Consider the following 19168-nt stretch of genomic DNA (forward strand, 5'->3'; position numbering starts at 1 on the left):
ATATACAGACATGCATAAGAAAGGTGCAAAAAGAATAAAGCCCAATACGCAAATACAATATTCAAACATTTCTATCACTCCCCACCCTCCCCTGTCAGTCTATGTAATAAAGAGTGCATAGTGTTTCCCGGGTCTAAGGTCGTAGAGCAGGAGAGCCAACCATCCCAAATTTTCCCAAACTTGTGGCAACATTTCCTATTACTGTAAACCACTCTCTCAAACGGGATGACATTATTAACCAGAGACTTCCATTGTGTAAGCGTGGGAGGCCAATCCGCCTTCCATCTCAAGGCTATAGCTATCCTAGCCAGAAACAAAGTTTCCCTAATAAATATACAAGTGTGAAATGGCAAACTCTCCTCCCGCAGCAATCCCAACAGACATATTTCCGGGGTCTTTGGTTTAGGCGCCGATACAATACTATTCAAGACCTCAAGTACCCCATCCCAGAAGGAACTAATACACGGGCATCCCCAAATAAGATGTATAAATTCTGCCCCTGAAGAGTGACATCTATGACATTCTGTTTGTGACAGCCTACACATACGGTATAAACGAGTTGGTGTAAGATAACACTGGTGTATTATGTACAGTTGGGACAGTCTATTATTGACAGAAGGAGATACAAGTAAATGAGACTCCAGGGCCTCTCTGACCAATCTTCCTCGGATAAATTGGGGATAACTGTTTTCCATGCAGCCTGCACAGGGTGTGCACTCGACTCAGTTTTTGCATTCAGAAGATGAGTGTATATAGCCAAAATAATGTCCTTGGGTCCCTGTGTCTTCAGAACTCCTATCAACGGGAACTTCGAAAGAGACGGGACTGCGTTCTAAATTGTGAGGTTAACGCGTGTCGTAGTTGTAAATATCTGAAGAATTGGGTACGATGTAAATGATAGCATTCCATCATCTGAGTGAATGATAATAACACACTTTCCTTATATACATCCCCAAGACACAAAACCCTGATGGATTTCCAAAACTCTGACCCTTCCAACATGTGTAGGTGCGGGAACATGGGATTTCCCCACAACGGTGTCCCATCCTCCAGATCCCCAAAACCGCACATCAGCTTAGCTGCCTTCCATACCTGATGTGCAAGTCTATGAAGTAGTAGTCATTTTCCTCTGAACAAAGTGGGGTTCTCCAGCACAGGCCAAAGGACAGATTGTCCTAGCACCTGACCCAAAGCATAGTCGGTAAAAGATTCCGTGCTCTGATCAAGCCATTCGTTCAAATAGCGCAGTTGACCACTCAAAAAGTAAATTTAAAAATCAGGCAGTGCCAGTCCACCCCTGACTTTTGGACGTTGGAGTTTGGACAGAGCAAGTTTCCTGCGAGATTTCCCCAAACAAAACTAGCCACCAATTAATGCAACCTGTCAAAGAAAGATCTCAAGATAGGACCATCTGCATGTTCCAGTAAATATAATCCCTTTGGTAAGAGGATCATCTTTACCAAGTTTACCCTTCCCGCCACTGACAAAGGCAGAGTTTTCCATGCTCTAAAGTTCTCGACAAAAAGATTCTCTAGGGGGTATATATTCTTATCATGAGACTCAGCAGGAAGTTTTGTGATACATATGCCTAGATATTTAAAGCTATTAACCACAACCAGATTATAATACACATCTGGCCATTCCATCTCCCACAAAGGCATCAAAGCCGACTTAGCCCAGTTGATCAGAAGGCCAGAATAGCGGCCAAAACGGTTCACAATATCAAAAGCCCTTGGAAGAGTATCATGAACTCCGGACATGTAGAGAACTAAATCATCCGCATACAGGCCTTTTCTGCTTTCTCTATTACCAATATATTATCCTGACGTATGTGGATGGCAAGAGGTTCTATAGCTAAAGCAAATAGAAGAGGGGATAGCGGACATCCCTGTCTAGTGCCCCCACTTAGATCAAAAAAGGCTGTACCCATACCGTTAACCAATAGATTTGCCCTGGGGTGCTTATATAAAATGGATATCCATTTGGAAAATCCAGATCCAAATCCAAATTGAGTCAACACCGCTTGCAGATATCTCCACTCCATGGAGTCAAAGGCCTTGGCCGCATCAAGATATGCCAGCGCCCATTGTCAGCTTAAATTTCCCCCTACCTGTGAAACCGCCTGGACCCTGCGAATATTCCCTGAAGTGGACCTCCCGGGAATAAAGCCAGATTGATCCTCATGTATTAACGAGGTGATAATAGGATTAAGTTGAATTTCCAAAATTTTAGTCAGAATTTTATAATATAAATTGAGTAAAGAGATAGGTCTGTATGACCCACACTCCATGGGATTTTTGTCAGGTTTCAGCAAAATTATAATAGTAGCCTCATATAAAGAAGTGGGCAGAGTTCCCAATTCAAAAGCTGCTGCATACATCTGGAGCAATTCGGGACCAATAATCTCCAAACATCTGGAGTATACCTCTAAAGGAATCCCATCAGGTCCAGGTGATTTCCCATTAGCCAAATCCTTCACAGCCATCTGTAATTCTTCCAGAGTAATAGCCTCATCCAATCGATCTCTATGCTCCACTGACAACTGCGGGAATGTAATCCCTTCCAAATAGTCAAACAATGATTCATCTTAGTACTCACTCTGGGATGTATATAATTCAATATAAAACCGACGGAACCTTTCTCCAATTTGTTCAACATCACTATGTTTTTGACGTACCTCATCCAGAATTTGCAGAATACAAGGAGATGACTGATTAAAGTGCACTATATGCGACAATAATCTACTAGACTGGTTACCCAGCTCAAAGGCATTTTGTTTAAGAAAAAATAATTTCCTATCTCCTTTTTCATTAAGATGTAGCAGAAGGCTCATCAATAAAAACCCTTTCCGGGCCTTTGCAAGTCATTGTCAATCTATCTTCCTCCGTCCGCGATGTATTTTTAACTGGTTCCCGACCGCTGGCTGTGTTTTTATGGCCAGCGGTCAGGGTCCTTAAAACCCGAGCCATAGACTTTTTACAGCCATAGTCGGGTCTCCGGCTGTCAGTGACTGCCGGGGACCCTGAGGAGAGGATCGAAGCAGCTTTCACTTCTTCTGTCTTCTCTGATCACTTGTACACAGCGCTCAATGAACGCTGTGTATAGGAATAGAGGCAGCGGCTGCACCGCTGTCTCTATTGCTCCCGGTGTTCATTTGACTGGTCACATGATGGCCGGGTGTCGTTAGTTGCAGGATGCTGCTGGGTCTTACTAGAACCAGCACAGCCCTATTAGTGACAATCGTCTCTATGAGAGGGCTGATTTCCCCTGTAAATTTATGGTAGACAATGGCGATCACAAATAAAAGGTCTATTTTAGGGTAAAACTATGTTATTATAAACAAAAAATAGCTGAAACGTAAAAAAGCTTCTTTTTTTACTATTATTGTAAAGGATCTGCCAGGCAGAGCTTCGGGGTTAACTCCCAGAACTAATCAGTCAGCACCTGAGAATACATCCCTGAGACTGACTCCTGCTTCCACCATTCAGGCTGGCAGGCTTAGGAGTGGGAGAGCCTATCGTAACCTGGCCAGACTCAGCTAGCTCCCGCCCTCGGTCTATTTAAGCCTGCACTTCCTGTCCCTCGGTGCTTGTTATTGCTTGTGTTTCCCTCCTTGTGGTTTCCTGGCCCAGCTACAGCTCCTGCTATTTTTGATCCTGCTCCATACAGACCCTGGCTTACCGACTACTCTTCTGCTTTTCGTTTTGTACCTCGCACACTCCTGGCTTGACTCGGCTCGTTCACCACTCTGGTTGCTCACGGTGTTGCCGTGGGCAACGGCCCCTTTTCCTTGCTTGTGTTCCTTTGTATGTTTGTCGTGTTTGTCGTGCACTTACTGAGCGCAGGGACCGCCGCCCAGTTGTACCCCGTCGCCTAGGGCGGGTCGTTGCAAGTAGGCAGGGTCAGAGTGGCGGGTAGATTAGGGCTCACTTGTCCGTCTCCCTACCCCTGCCATTACATAATAACAAGCCCATACCTAGTCTACCCCTGGTCCCTGACACCACTATGGATCCCCGTGAGACCCTGGCTCAGCAAATGCAGGGTCTCTCCCTACAGGTCCAGGCCCTGGCTCAGAGGGTCAACCAGCCTGATGCTACCCTGGTAGTTCCCCTCACCGCACCTCTTGAACCCCACCTCAAGTTGCCCGACCGGTTCTCAGGGGACCGGAGGGCTTTTCCCTCCTTTCGGGAGAGTTGTAGGCTTTACTTTCGTTTAAAGCCTCATTCCTCAGGTTCTGAGAACCATCGGGTGGGTATAATTATGTCCCGGCTCCAGGAAGGGCCCCAAGAGTGGGCCTTCTCCTTGGCTCCTGATGCCCCTGAACTTTCCTCCGTTGATTGTTTATTTTCTGCTCTCGGACTTATTTATGACGAGACTGACAGGACTGCCTTTGCCGAGAGTCAGCTGGTGACCTTAAGTCAGGGTAAGAGACCTGTTGAGGAGTATTGCTCTGACTTTCGGAAGTGGTGCGTAGCTTCTCGGTGGAATGACCCTGCCTTAAGGTGCCAGTTTAGGTTGGGTCTGTCGAATGCCCTGAAAGACCTGCTAGTTAGCTATCCCTCTTCTGACTCCCTAGACCAGGTTATGGCTTTAGCGATACGACTTGACCGACGTCTCAGGGAACGACAACGTGAACGTTTATGTGTTTTCTCCTCCGACTCCCCCATGATGCCTCCCGAAGCTCCGTTGCTTCGTTCCTCCCCGAAAGATTCAGAGATACCTATGCAACTCGGGGCCTCCGTGTCCCCCCAACAACGTAGAGAATTCCGCAGGAAGAATGGTCTCTGCTTCTACTGTGGGGACGACAAGCATCAAGTGAACAACTGTCCTAAGCGTAAGATTGCAGCCAGAGAACTTCCGCGTCTAAGTGATCATCGGGGAGGTCACTTGGGCGCACAGGTATTTCCCGTAAATATGAAACGTACTAAGATCTTGCTTCCCTTTCAGGTCTCATTTGGTGGTAGGTCTGCTACCGGCAGTGCCTTCGTGGATTCAGGGTCCTCTACTAATATCATGTCTGTGGAATTTGCTATGTCTCTAGCTATGCCTCTGATTGATTTGCCTAAACCTGTCCCGGTAGTGGGTATCGACTCCACTCCTCTTGCTAATGGTTATTTTACACAGCATACCCCTGTTTTTGAACTCCTTGTTGGCTCCATGCATTTGGAGCAATGCTCTGTACCGTTGATGCAGGGATTATCGTACAATTTGGTTCTAGGTCTTCCCTGGTTGCAGTTGCATAATCCTACGTTTGACTGGAATACTGGGGAGCTAACCAAATGGGGTAATGAATGTTGTACGTCATGTTTTTCTGTTAATTCTATTTCTCCCCCTAAGGAGGCGAATACGCTACCCGAGTTTGTTCAGGACTTCGCTGATGTTTTCTCTAGGGAGGTCTCCGAAGTGTTACCACCTCATAGAGAATACGATTGCGCTATCGAACTGGTACCAGGAGCTAAGCTTCCTAAGGGTAGGATATTTAATCTTTCTTGTCCCGAACGTGAAGCTATGAGAGTGTATATCCAGGAATCCCTGGCCAAGGGTTACATTCGTCCCTCTTCTTCTCCGGTAGGTGCTGGCTTCTTCTTCGTGGGGAAGAAGGATGGTGGTCTTAGGCCATGCATTGACTACCGTAGCCTGAATAAGGTCACGGTAAGGAACCAGTATCCCCTTCCTTTGATTCCTGATCTCTTTAATCAGGTTCAGGGGGCCCAATGGTTTTCTAAATTGGATCTACGGGGGGCGTATAACCTTATTCGCATCAAAGAGGGGGATGAGTGGAAGACTGCGTTTAACACGCCCGAAGGCCATTTCGAATACCTCGTCATGCCCTTTGGGTTGTGTAATGCCTCTGCGGTCTTCCAGAATTTCATAAATGAGATTTTGAGAAATTACCTGGGGATTTTTCTGGTAGTGTACCTTGATGACATACTGGTGTTTTCCAAGGACTGGTCCTCCCACATTGAGCATGTCAGGAAGGTGCTCCAGGTCCTTCGGGAAAATAAACTGTTTGCCAAAACCGAAAAATGTGTGTTTGGGGTACAGGAGATTCCATTTTTGGGTCAAATCCTCACTCCTCATGAATTTCGCATGGACCCCGCCAAGCTTCAGGCTGTGGCGGAATGGGTCCAACCTGCCTCCCTGAAGGCGTTACAGTGTTTTTTGGGGTTCGCTAATTATTACAGGAGATTTATTGCTAACTTCTCGGTCATCGCTAAGCCCCTTACGGACCTCACTCGCAAAGGTGCTGATCTCCTCCACTGGCCTCCTGAGGCTGTCCAGGCTTTTGAGGTCCTTAAGAAGTGCTTTGTCTCGGCCCCGGTGCTGGTTCAGCCCAACCAAATGGAGCCATTTATCGTGGAAGTTGACGCATCTGAGGTGGGAGTGAGGGCTGTCTTGTCCCAGGGTACCAGGTCCCTCACCCATCTCCGCCCCTGTGCCTACTTCTCCAGGAAGTTTTCGCCAACTGAAAGTAACTATGATATTGGCAACCGCGAACTCTTAGCCATTAAATGGGCATTTGAAGAGTAGCGCCACTTCCTGGAGGGGGCTAGGCACCAGGTAACGGTCCTTACCGACCACAAGAATCTGGTTTTCCTAGAATCTGCCCGGAGGCTAAACCCGAGACAAGCTCGATGGGCGTTATTTTTTACCAGATTCAATTTTTTGGTTACCTATAGGGCTGGGTCTAAAAATATTAAGGCTGATGCACTGTCGCGTAGCTTCATGGCCAGCCCTCCTTCGGAGGAAGATCCTGCTTGTATTTTGCCTCCAGGTATAATCATTTCCTCGATCGATTCTGATTTAGTCTCTGATATTGCTGCTGATCAAGGTGCAGCTCCCGGGAACCTTCCTGAGAACAAGCTGTTTGTACCCCTGCAATTCCGGCTAAGGGTACTTAGGGAAAATCATGACTCCGCACTATCTGGCCATCCAGGCACCCTGGGTACCAAACACCTCATTACCAGAAATTATTGGTGGCCTGGGTTGCCTAAAGACGTTAAGGCCTACGTCGCCGCTTGTGAGGTTTGTGCTAGGTCCAAGACTCCCAGGTCCCGACCAGCGGGCTTACTGCGTTCGTTGCCCATTCCCCAGAGACCTTGGACACATATCTCCATGGATTTTATCACCGATTTGCCTCCATCCCAAGGCAAGTCGGTGGTGTGGGTGGTGGTGGACCGCTTCAGTAAGATGTGCCACTTTGTGCCCCTCAAGAAACTTCCCAACGCCAAAACGTTGGCTACCTTGTTTGTCAAACACATCCTGCGTCTCCATGGGGTCCCTGTCAATATTGTTTCGGACAGAGGGGTACAATTTGTTTCATTGTTTTGGAGAGCCTTCTGTATGAAGTTGGGGATTGATCTGTCCTTCTCCTCTGCCTTCCATCCTGAAACCAATGGCCAAACGGAGAGGACTAATCAATCTCTAGAACAATACTTAAGGTGTTTTGTCTCTGACTGTCAATTTGATTGGGTCTCTTTCATTCCCCTCGCCGAATTTTCCCTTAATAACCGGGTCAGTAACTCGTCAGGGGTCTCTCCTTTTTTTTTGTAATTTTGGGTTTAATCCACGGTTCTCCTCCGTTTCACCTGGTAGTTCCAACAATCCCGAGGTAGAGGTCGTTCATCGGGAACTGTGCACAGTCTGGGCCCAGGTTCAGAAAAACCTAGAGGTGTCCCAGAGCGTACAAAAAACTCAGGCTGATAAAAAATGTTCTGCTAACCCCCTGTTTATGGTCGGGGATCTGGTGTGGTTGTCGTCTAGGAACTTGCGTCTCAAGGTTCCGTCCAAGGAGTTTGCTCCCCGGTTTATTGGGCCGTATAAGGTCATTGAGGTCCTCAATCCTGTCTCCTTCCGGCTGGAGTTACCCCCGTCTTTTCGGATACACGACGTGTTTCATGCCTCCCTCCTCAAACGCTGCTCCCTGTCCTTGGCTCCCTCGAGGAAACCTCCTGTTCCCATCCTCACCCCGGAGGGGGTGGAATTCGAGGTGGCCAGGATTGTGGACAGCAAGATGGTCCAAGGCTCCCTCCAGTACCTGGTCCATTGGAGAGGATACGGGCCCGAGGAGAGGACTTGGGTACCCGCCCGGGATGTTCACGCTGGGGTATTGGTCAGGAGGTTCCACCTGCGTTTCCCCAGTAAGCCAGGTCCACTTAGAAAGGGTCCGGTGGCCCCTCATAAAGGGGGGGGGGTAATGTAAAGCATCTGCCAGGCACAGCTTCGTAGTTAACTCCCAGAACTAATCAGTCAGCACCTGAGAATACATCCCTGAGACTGACTCCTGCTTCCACCATTCAGGCTGGCAGGCTTAGGAGTGGGAGAGCCTATCGTAACCTGGCCAGACTCAGCTAGCTCCCGCCCTCGGTCTATTTAAGCCTGCACTTCCTGTTCCTCGGTGCTTGTTATTGCTTGTGTTTCCCTCCTTGTGGTTTCCTGGCCCAGCTACAGCTCCTGCTATTTTTGATCCTGCTCCATACAGACCCTGGCTTACCGACTACTCTTCTGCTTTTCGTTTTGTACCTCGCACACTCCTGGCTTGACTCGGCTCGTTCACCACTCTGGTTGCTCACGGTGTTGCCGTGAGCAACGGCCCCTTTTCCTTGCTTGTGTTCCTTTGTATGTTTGTCGTGTTTGTCGTGCACTTACTGAGCGCAGGGACCGCCGCCCAGTTGTACCCCGTCGCCTAGGGCGGGTCGTTGCAAGTAGGCAGGGTCAGAGTGGCGGGTAGATTAGGGCTCACTTGTCCGTCTCCCTACCCCTGCCATTACAATTATCTTCAAACTTTATGAATAAAAATTCTAAAATAGCAAAAAGGATGTGTATAAAAACGATAAAAAAAAGAAACCTGCATTGTCTACAGAAGAAAACATCGCAAAAATCACGTCGCTAGCCCAACAAATAAAAAAGTTATAGCCATTTAACTAACGCGTGCTAAAAATGTCTAAACAGTGTCTGGTCCTGAAGGCTCAAAATAGCCCGGTCCTAAACTGGTTAATGAAAGAAATAGTGGACCTCAGACACCCCCTCAAATATGCCTTAAACGTATCCCACTTGAGTAACGTGTCAGTCTCCTCATAACGAATGTCAAAATATTGGGTTAACTGATCTGGAATGCGGTCATTGGGTCCAATTAGGGATAACCAAAATGGATGAATGCTCCAGTTCAGTTTACTAGCCTGTCGATAACATAAACGAAATATCGCCTGCAGGGGCACGTGATCCGAAGCTCTAGGCGGAGCATAGTCAATGTCAGACACCCTAGGACGGGGTATCTGAGCATACAATTAAAGGTGTTAAATGTAAGCTACACAGAAATAAAATAGCAACAGCAACATATGTTTCCCCCACTATCACACGTCAGACCTCTTCACATGTTAGCCAGGAGAGACCGGACAGCCCATAGGATGAAAATGCAGCGTCCTCCGGGTGACAGGGCTATGAGTGTGCAGTCTAGAATGTCTAGTCAAAAGCAAGCTGCCAGTCCGCTCAACCAGGGGGTGACTCGTTCTGCATACCTGGACCTGTGATACCACGGCAAAATCTGCAGGTTAAAGGTGGCCATTGTCAATCACGTGGATCTCCTGGTCGCATAGTTAGCCATTCCTCAGCTTTCCTCGGGTCTCCAAAGAAAACCGCCTTTCCTCATCAGTTATACGAAGACGAGCCGGATAAGCCATCGAATAGGATATGTTCAGATCCCGCATCTTCCTATTAACAGAAATAAATGTGGCACATTTTTTCTGTAGTTCAGCCGAGAAATCTGGGAACAATAGCACTCGTGAATTCTCATACTGGATATTGGGGTGCTTATGAGCCATCTGCAATATCAGATCCCGATCCTTCCAATTGAGTAAGTGTGTCAATAAAGCCCTTGGCAGTAAGCCGGGCTGAGTTGGTCGCGCCGGCACTCTATGTGCTCGTTCCACCGCAAATGCCGCTGAGAAATGTGCCTCTGGGATGGTGGTCCGGAACCACTGCTCAATAAATGTGCCAGGTGTAGCTCATTACACTCGTTCCGGCAAACCAATAATTCTGACATTATTTCTACGCGAACGATTTTCCAAATCGTCGCATTTCTGCTGCCATACTTCCACTTTGGCCTCCACAGCCGATAATCTTGCAGAAATGCGTATATTAGCATCTTCAATGGCGGAGATTCAATGTTCCATCTCCTTCACCCTCTCCCTGAGCTTCTGAACATCATGGCGTAGCAGGCCAAGATCCACTCTCACCTCCTCTATCTTCCCTGTCAGCGAGGTAGTAGACATATTTATAGCTTGCAACAGTTGTTCGTATACCTGCTGAAGAGTCAGTTCTGGACCAGGCTCCGTCTCCTCAGGCTGAGTCATGCTTGTACTCTGACCGCGTGGTGGCCTGGAACACTGTGCTGGAGATGCTGCGGCCCCATTTTGAGAACTGTCCCTGACAAAATCTTTCAATTTCTCCACCGCTGACGTCCCTTTCGTGGGGCCCATCGGTGCCATGTCACAGGAAAACTTCAGAAAGCCGTCAGGAGGTCTGGTAGTCGCAGGACAATAGACAGGATAACGAGTATAGCGGGTTATCCGACGGAGCTCTCACTCAGCACGTCCGCTCATGTCGCCTGCTGGCCACGCCCCCCGTTCTATTTAATTTTTAATTAATGGAAACCTGTAGAAAATGCAGTCCAATGTGCGAGTAAATTGTAATAGAGTAGGAGTAGGTTAGCAGGTTGATGTATAGTTTTATATCAAAAGTATTAGAATAACTTGTAATTTATTAATTTAAACCTTTGCTCAATCTAGGTTTAGGAGTCTAGTGGGCGGTCCTACACAATCATTGACCGTTTTCCCTGTATGAGTGTGAACACAAAACTATCTTTTAATCAGTAATTAGGACAGGCTGCTGGACTCCTAAGCCAAGAAGGTGCAAAGGTATAAATGAATAAATTACAGGTTATACTAAAACTTTTACTTAAAAAAAAAATTATACATATCAATCTACTCAGCTCCTCCTGCAGTATAACATGCTGACAAGATTGGTCTACATTTACAACATGATAGGTTCCCTGTAATATGAATAGTGTAATAGAGCAATGCATAGAGCATTTAACTGTTTGTTTTTTTTGCTTCGGGGGAAGGGGGCACTTAAATACTGCTTAAGTTTTAGAAACTTTAATTTATGAATAAAAACATAAAAGCTTTAAAACAAAACAATATAATAATGCACATTGGGCTTCATCTATAACCTAATTTACGTAATGTATTTTCAGAGTATTATGATAATTTGCTTAATTAAAGTCTAATGCACAATATAAATATATAATAAACAATTGTTCAGTAATTAAACTAGAAATTAATCAGCACAGAATGTTGGACTGATTTAGATTAAAAAAAAATGGTTCAAGGGATAATATTTTATAATTTGCTGCTTAATTTCCCCTGTGGTGGCGCTGCAGGAAAATTAAACACTTTCTTCCAGGTTTCTGCATAGATTACATCTGATCGCTGGTGTCTCAGCGTGATTATCCAAAGAGAAGAACCTCTTTAAATATATATATATATATATATATATATATATATATATATATATATATATATATATATCTTGCACATAACTGTAATTTTAATAGAATATGATTTTACTCAGAATTTTATGTTAAGCAACTGGTTAATTTGTTGTTATAGCCACTTTGTTTTTGGAATCTTTCCTTGTACTGATAATAGTGCCGGGAACACGTGTGATCATCTGGGACATTATGGGGTATTATGCGGCTTCTGGCTATTCATATTATAATAACATTGTGATAAAGATAAACCTATAACATGTAACTGTGGCTTTCCTTGAGGAGATCATTGTTACTTGGCTGCTCCTTAGCATAGGTATTAAGAATATTGATTTATAAACCTAAGATTCCGCATGAGTTTTAGACAGAGAAAATAATAATGAACATACAAAAAAATAGTAGTACCACTTATTGAAACGGCCGCGGTCGTGGACCGCCGTATCCACTCACCCCTTAACAGCCACGTCCACAGACCTCTGTCTTCTGGCCAGCGTCTCCCTCCTAGGAGACGCCAGCACTTGCAGCCGCTCTGCTGTGGTGTCCGCTAGGGTGCACGCACGCTCGTTCCCGGCCTTAAAGGGCTAGCGCACGCACATGCAAACAATTACTAAATTATTCCCAGATTACCCTGGACTATAAAAGGGGCCCTGTCCTTTCACTCCTTTCCTGAGCGTTGTTGTGTATACCCATGTTAGTTTTAGCAAATGGTCCCATAGTGTTATCCTGTGCCCAGTGTACCCATATCCTGCTTCCTGTATCATGTATCATGTATCCCATGCTGTGTTTGTTCCTATGTCTTATGCTGTGTTGGAGTTGTGTCGTGTCACATGGCACCCATGCTGTAATACACCATATCTGGTGTCATCTACCACACCTGCTGTATATACCACGTATGGTATCATCCGTCACGTTTCGCGTCATCTGCCATATCAAGTTTCATCCCTGCCAAAGCCTCTGTTACTCTCTGGACTCTTACAGGTACTCTTGTACGCTTGTCTCCGGCTACATGCCCCAGACCTTGATTGGAATTCCAGAGAAGTTTTCCAATGGGGCTCCAAATGTCTCCAACGCTGTCTGTTACAGATCCGTCCTGTCCAGCCTCCTCTGTCCCAGTCATTAATGGGATTATCCACTCATTATGCTTAGTTTGCTTCATCTCCCCGTGGATGGGTATATCTTCTCTCTTTCCAGAGACCCAGTCCATGTCAGCCTATGTCAAGGAGAATCTGGAAAGGGGCTTCATACAAAAATCCTCCTCCCTCGAGGTCTGATAGCTCGTCATTTCTGGTGGCCCAAGCTGCACAAAGATATTGTGGACCATGTCTCTTCCTGCACTGTCTGTGCCTCTAATAAAGGTACTCCAGACCTGTTGGCCTACTCCAACCTCTGTCTGTGCCCAATGATCTCTTGCAGCATATTGCAATGTACTTTGTCACAGATCTTCCTCCCTCAGCAGAAAGCAATACTATTTTATGCCTCTATCCGGCCTACCTTCTGATCCTCGACTGGCAAATCTCTTAATTCTACATATCGTCCGCCTGCATGGCTTGCTTTTTCATATCATGTCTGATCGGGGGGTCCAGTTAACCTCAAAATTCTGGAGAACCCTCTGTAAACTCCACAATGTGAAATTGGACTTTTCCTTGGCCTAATGGTCAAGTCGATAGGATTAACCAAATCTTGGAAAATTATCTTAGTCACTTTAACTCCGTGTAGCATGGTAACTGGGTACAGCTTCCTCCATGGGCCGAATTCTCGTATAACAACCACGTAAGTCCTCCACTTCCACACCATTCTACATTGTGTAAGGTCAACATCCTAGAACCCCTCTTCCTGTGTCGGCTATATCTCAGGTACCCGCAAATGACTTTGCATTTGGGGGCTTTTTACACATTTGGTAACAGACCAGGTCCTCTATTCTACTGGCAGTCGATCGCATGAAGCAAAAAGCTGATACACAAAGAAGAGAGCTGCCTCAGTTTCTTTCTGGAACCAAAGTCTGGCTGTCCTCAAAGAATATTCGTTTGAAGGTGCCCTTGTACAAATTTGTTCCCGGGTTCCTCTGACGTATTGAAATCCTGCAACAGATAAACCCTGTCTCCTATAAGCTTTGGCTGCCTCCTACCCTCAGAATCCACAACATCTTTCATGTGTCCCTCCTGAAACCAGTGGTCCTGAACCGCTACAGTAAATCTCCTAGTCCTGCAGTTGCACACAGCGGTTCTTCTGATGTGTTCGAAGTGAAGGTGATCCTGGACAACAAGAGGGTAGGAGGAAGGACTTTCTATTTAGTGGACTGGAGAGGGTTTGGTATTGACAAGAGGTCCTGGGAGCCAGAAGAGAACCTTAATGCCTCTACCCTCATTAATAATTCCTCTCACGCTTTGGACCCAAGAAGAGTGGGCGTAAGGGGGGTACTGTAACAGCCGCTGTCGCAGACCGCCGTCTTCACTCAGTCTTCGATGGCCGCTACTGCATTTATTGTTTAACAGGTACAGTTGTTCCTTTCTAAATAAATGATTCATATCCTTTAGTGTGGCAAATGTGAATATCGCTTATTTATCTATTCAAAGTGTATTTACAGAGAAGGTGCTTTATCTACGGCAGCTGAGTTGCGGGTTTGAGCTGATCCGCAATTTTTACCCTAATGTTATTATCATACTCTATCCCTGATGAGTATGGGTTTATGTGCAGTAAAGAGATGCGCGTTCAGCCTCCCACTGCGCCTGCGCGTTCGGTTGATGTTGTCGATGTTACTTCCGGGTACGTCAGCTGACGGCCGGGAGTCACATGGTCAGACGTCACGAATGAGGTGGGCCATTGTGATTGGCTGTATCGAAGGGCACTGCCGAAGCCCGGGGGGAGGAGTATTAGCTATATTAACTCTGGGTCCCGAGTGAAGCGTGCCGCTGACATCCATGCGTGCACGCTTCCGTGTTGTACAGCAGAATATCTGCTAATGTTTGAATATCGCTGGCACCTTAGCCAGAATGACCAAGTTACAGACCCCTGATGAAATATATGTTTAGAAACGCGTAGGGTCAGGTTAGTGAGGGATCATAGCGTAGGTTACAGCGACACTGTTGTTTACCCTAGCACCAGGTGATTTAGGAGCGGTAACTGCAGGCTCTGGTGTGTTTTAGGGTCTAATCCACTGTTACACCAATGTTAAAACGCTGATCCCATATTTGTCTCTTTCAAGTATACCCAGTTAGAGAGGGTTCACAAATGAACCAGGAATTGGAGTATGTGTTTAATACGTTTTTAATGCACACGGTGGGGCTTTTTCACAGTGGTGATTGTACCCCTGTTTTTAGAGAGCTATGAAATAAAATTGATACGTTTTACTCATTCATCACTTCAGTGAATTATAATTTCCTATATCTTGTGGGAGCACAAGTGAAAATATATCGAAGAATACAGTGATTTATTGGCTGCCTCCTACCCTCAGAATCCCCAACTCCTTTCATGTGTCCCTCCTGAAACCAGTGGTCCTGAACCGCTACAGTAAATCTCCTAGTCCTGCAGTTGCTCACAGCGGTTCTTCTGATGTGTTCGAAGTGAAGGTGATCCTGGACAACAAGAGGGTAGGAGGAAGGACTTTCTATTTAGTGGACTGGAGAGGGTTTGGTATTGACAAGAGGTCCTGGGAGCCAGAAGAGAACCTTAATGCCTCTACCCTCATTAATAATTCCTCTCACGCTTTGGACCCAAGAAGAGTGGGCGTAAGGGGGGTACTGTATCAGCCGCTGTCGCAGACCGCCGTCTTCACTCAGTCTTCGATGGCCGCTACCGCAGACCTCTGTCTTCTGGCCAGCGTCTCCCTCCTAGGAAACACCAGCACTCGTGTCCGCTCTGCTCTGCAGTGTCTGCTAGGGTGCGCACACGCGCCTGTTCCCGGCCTTAAAGGGCCAGTGCAAACACATGCATACAATTACCAAATTATCTCCAGATCACCCTGGAATATAACAAGGGCTCTGCCATTACACTCCTTGCCTGAGCGTTGTTGTGTATTCCAATGATAGTCTTAGCAAATGGTCCCTTAGCAAATGGTCCCTTAGTGTTATTCGGTTCCCAGTGTTCCAGTATGATGCTTCCTGTATCCTTCCTGTGCTGTGTTTGTTCCTGTGTCTTATCCAGTGTTGGAGGCATGTTGTGTCACCTGCCTGCTGTAATACACATGTCTGGTATCATCTGCCACGTCTGGCGCCATCTGCCACACCAAGTTCCATCCGTGCCAAAGCCTCTGCTACTGTCTGGACTCTTACAGGTACTCTTGTACTAAGGACATTGCATAGACATTATAGACTGTTGTTTGGCCAGCTGCTACTCCGCTACGGCGGTGGGGCCTTGTGGGTCCACATACCCACAGATCGTGACACTTATCATGATATTTCTCATCCTTAGGATTCATGCACATAGGTGTACTATATTGTTGCTCTGTTTTGTACGGCACCATTATATGGCTTCCATAGATGTGCATGTCACATGCGATTCAATAAAGGCACACTTTACTGTAGTCCCGTTTCATATGAAGGTATACAGAGGTTCTATATGGAGGTATTATACGAAGGTATAAGGAAGCATTGCTTCTAGGGGAGAATATCTCTGCTCATACGGCAGCACACAGAAGGTATACGGCTATATACTAGGGAACGTTACAGCCCCTGTGGGTTGCCATACAAGCTTTGTGCATGGGTCTCTGCTGTGTACCTAGGTCCTGTTCACACAGAGTTTTTTGCAAGCAGAAAATTCTGCCTGGAAAAATCAGCTCCGTTTTTTTTTTAAGTGGTTTTGCACCACAGGCGTTTTTTGATGCGTTTTTTCACGCAAATATTTCCACATTTTTTTACCTCTTTCTTCAACAAGCAAAGGAAAAAATCGTTAACGGTTTTTGCCATAAAATACGTAAAAAAAACACCACGCCCGTTTGCAGCGTTTTTTCTATCTACCATTGATTTCAATGGGGTTTTTGAGGCAGAAAACGCCTCAAGAAATGGCATTCCGCTTCTTTTTCATCAATCAATGAAATCAACGGGAGGCAATTTTGGCCGTTTTTCCACAGCAAAAACTGCTTAAAAAAACTCAGTGTGAACAGGGCCTAAATCATGTTCTTACAAAATTGAATAAAATATTGTTTTTTCTCTTTTTGTATTTTCCTGGGGGGAAAAAAAGGCACCACCATGTACACAGTTTGCGCACCCACTTATGCTAATTTGTTCTTATGGTGGTGGGAAAATACACTTGTTGAGGATTTACTTTGTTTCACTTGTCACATTGTTTTTTGGGGTCGCTATATTGACGATATTCTTATTTTGTGGGATGGGGACAAAAACATATTTTCTGATTTCATGAAAGTATTAAATGCCAATACCATTGGTATGCATTTCACTCATACCGGGTCAATAACCACGCTCGTATATAGTATATTTGGAATGAAAAATGAGGGAATCCTCACTCATATTTGTAATGTGAGAAGTCATTGGTCGTCCTTTTGCTAGTGTAGCTAAGAGTCTACCTACCTTATTGCATATTTTAAAAAAATGCAAATACTTATACCCCTTTTGATGAGATTCAAGCCTCTTAAATCATTAATGTGTTAAGACTTTATCTTAATACAATCACGACAATAACAAATTTATAATATTTTTCTCTGTTTTACTATTTTTACAAAGAAAAAACAAATGGTTAAAAAATATTATTTTGTGTTGCCGTTTTCTGAGACCCATTACATTTTTATTTTTACGTCGATTTGTACCATTATGGCTTTGTTTACATCTGCTTTGGGTTCCGTTGGACCTTTCAATACTGTAGTCGACTGCGCTATTCATTCCGTCAAAACAACGGAACCATTAAACAACGGTCACAAACAGAAACCATTTACATCGGATCCGTCACCATTGAAATCAATGGTAATGCAAATGGAAACCTACGGTTTCTGTTTGTATCAGTTTGGATTCTGTTCACGGTTTCCCCTGATGGAAAAGTCCGACGGAACCCATGAACGGAGTCCCAACACAGATCTGAATGAAGGCTTTGGTGACCAAATAACATGGATTTTGGTGTTTGTTTATTTTTTACAGCGTTCACCGTGCAGGTTAAATAATATTATATTGTAATAGTTCAGACTTTTACTAACGCAGCAATATCGATTATGTTTATTTATTTATTTTATTCATCACTTTAGAAAAAGAATGGAAAAAGTTTTTGTTTTTTTTTACATTTTTATATTTTTTTGAGCTATAAAAGAAAAGAACTTTTTTAAACTGTTCATTTTACTTTTTCTTAGTCCCCCCAGGGGACATGTACAAGTGATCGTTGGATCGCTTGCACAATTTACTGCAATACTAATGTATTGCAGTATATTGTGAGTTCTACCGGCTTCCGTTAAGCCCAGCCAAGTTATTTTACAACATATATCAAAATGCTCAGTTCCTCCTGCTCTATAACATGCTGGTCGGCATTTTCAACATGACAGATTCCCTTTAATTAATATGAATAGTGAAATAGAGCAAAGCATAGAGCTGTTTGAGTCCTTTACACGGGTGGACACTTACCTGCTTCTTAGGTTTTACAGACCTTGATTTATGAGTAGAAACTTACAAGCTTTAAAACAAGATAATATAATAATCCACATTGGGCTTCGTCTATGATCTCATTTACTTAGTGTCTTTACAGAGTATCATTACAATTTGCTTAACTAGAGTCCAATGCACAATATAATTATATAAAAAAAAAAAAAATGTTCAGTATTTAGAAAGTAATCAGCACAGCATTTTGGACTAATTTATATTTTAAAAAATGGTTCAAAAGATAATAACTTTTATAATTTGCTGCTCCTTACATTTGTCCATATTCTCTATTAGGGACTTCAGAGTTATTATAGGGGATCCCCTGCTCAGAATATGCATCTCTTGGCCAGAGTGTCCAGATTAACAGACAACATGTTAATGTGCATGGGCACTGTGTAATGCTTAATTTTTCCTGTGGTGGCGCTGCAGAAAAAATTAACACTTCCTTTCAGGTTTCTCCATAAATTAAGCTGATTGTTGGGGTCTTAGCACCTTGTGTTCTGTTTATTGTCAAGGTACGCTTAAAACAAGTTGGCATTGTCCAAAAAGGAGAACATGAAATTTGAATAGAATATAATATAATAGATTTTACTCTGAATTTCTTGTTAAGCAGTTGGTTAATTTGTTTATATAGCCGCTTTGTTTTTGGAATATTTCCTTGTCCTGATAATAGTGCCGGGAACTAGTGTGATCATCTGGGACATCATGGGGTATTATGCGGCTTCTGGATATTCCCATTATATGAACATTGTGATAAAGATAAACATATAACATATAACTGTGTCTTTCCTTCTTTCCTTGAAGAGATCATTGTTACTCGCCTGCTCCTTAGCATACTGTAGGTATCAGGATTTTTTTATTTATGAGCCATAAATTCCTCTTGAGTCTGAGACACAAAAAGTTTAAATGAATAGACAAATAATCTTAGTAATCATCAAATTTCTCATCCATATGGATCATGCACATGGGAGTACTGTAATATAATTCTGCATTGTACGGCGTTGTAAAAGGGCTTCCATAGAGGTGCATGGGGCCTCTACTGTACCTC

The sequence above is a fragment of the Rhinoderma darwinii genome, chromosome 10, assembly GCF_050947455.1.
Source record: "Rhinoderma darwinii isolate aRhiDar2 chromosome 10, aRhiDar2.hap1, whole genome shotgun sequence".
NCBI classification, from domain to species: Eukaryota; Metazoa; Chordata; class Amphibia; order Anura; family Rhinodermatidae; genus Rhinoderma; species Rhinoderma darwinii.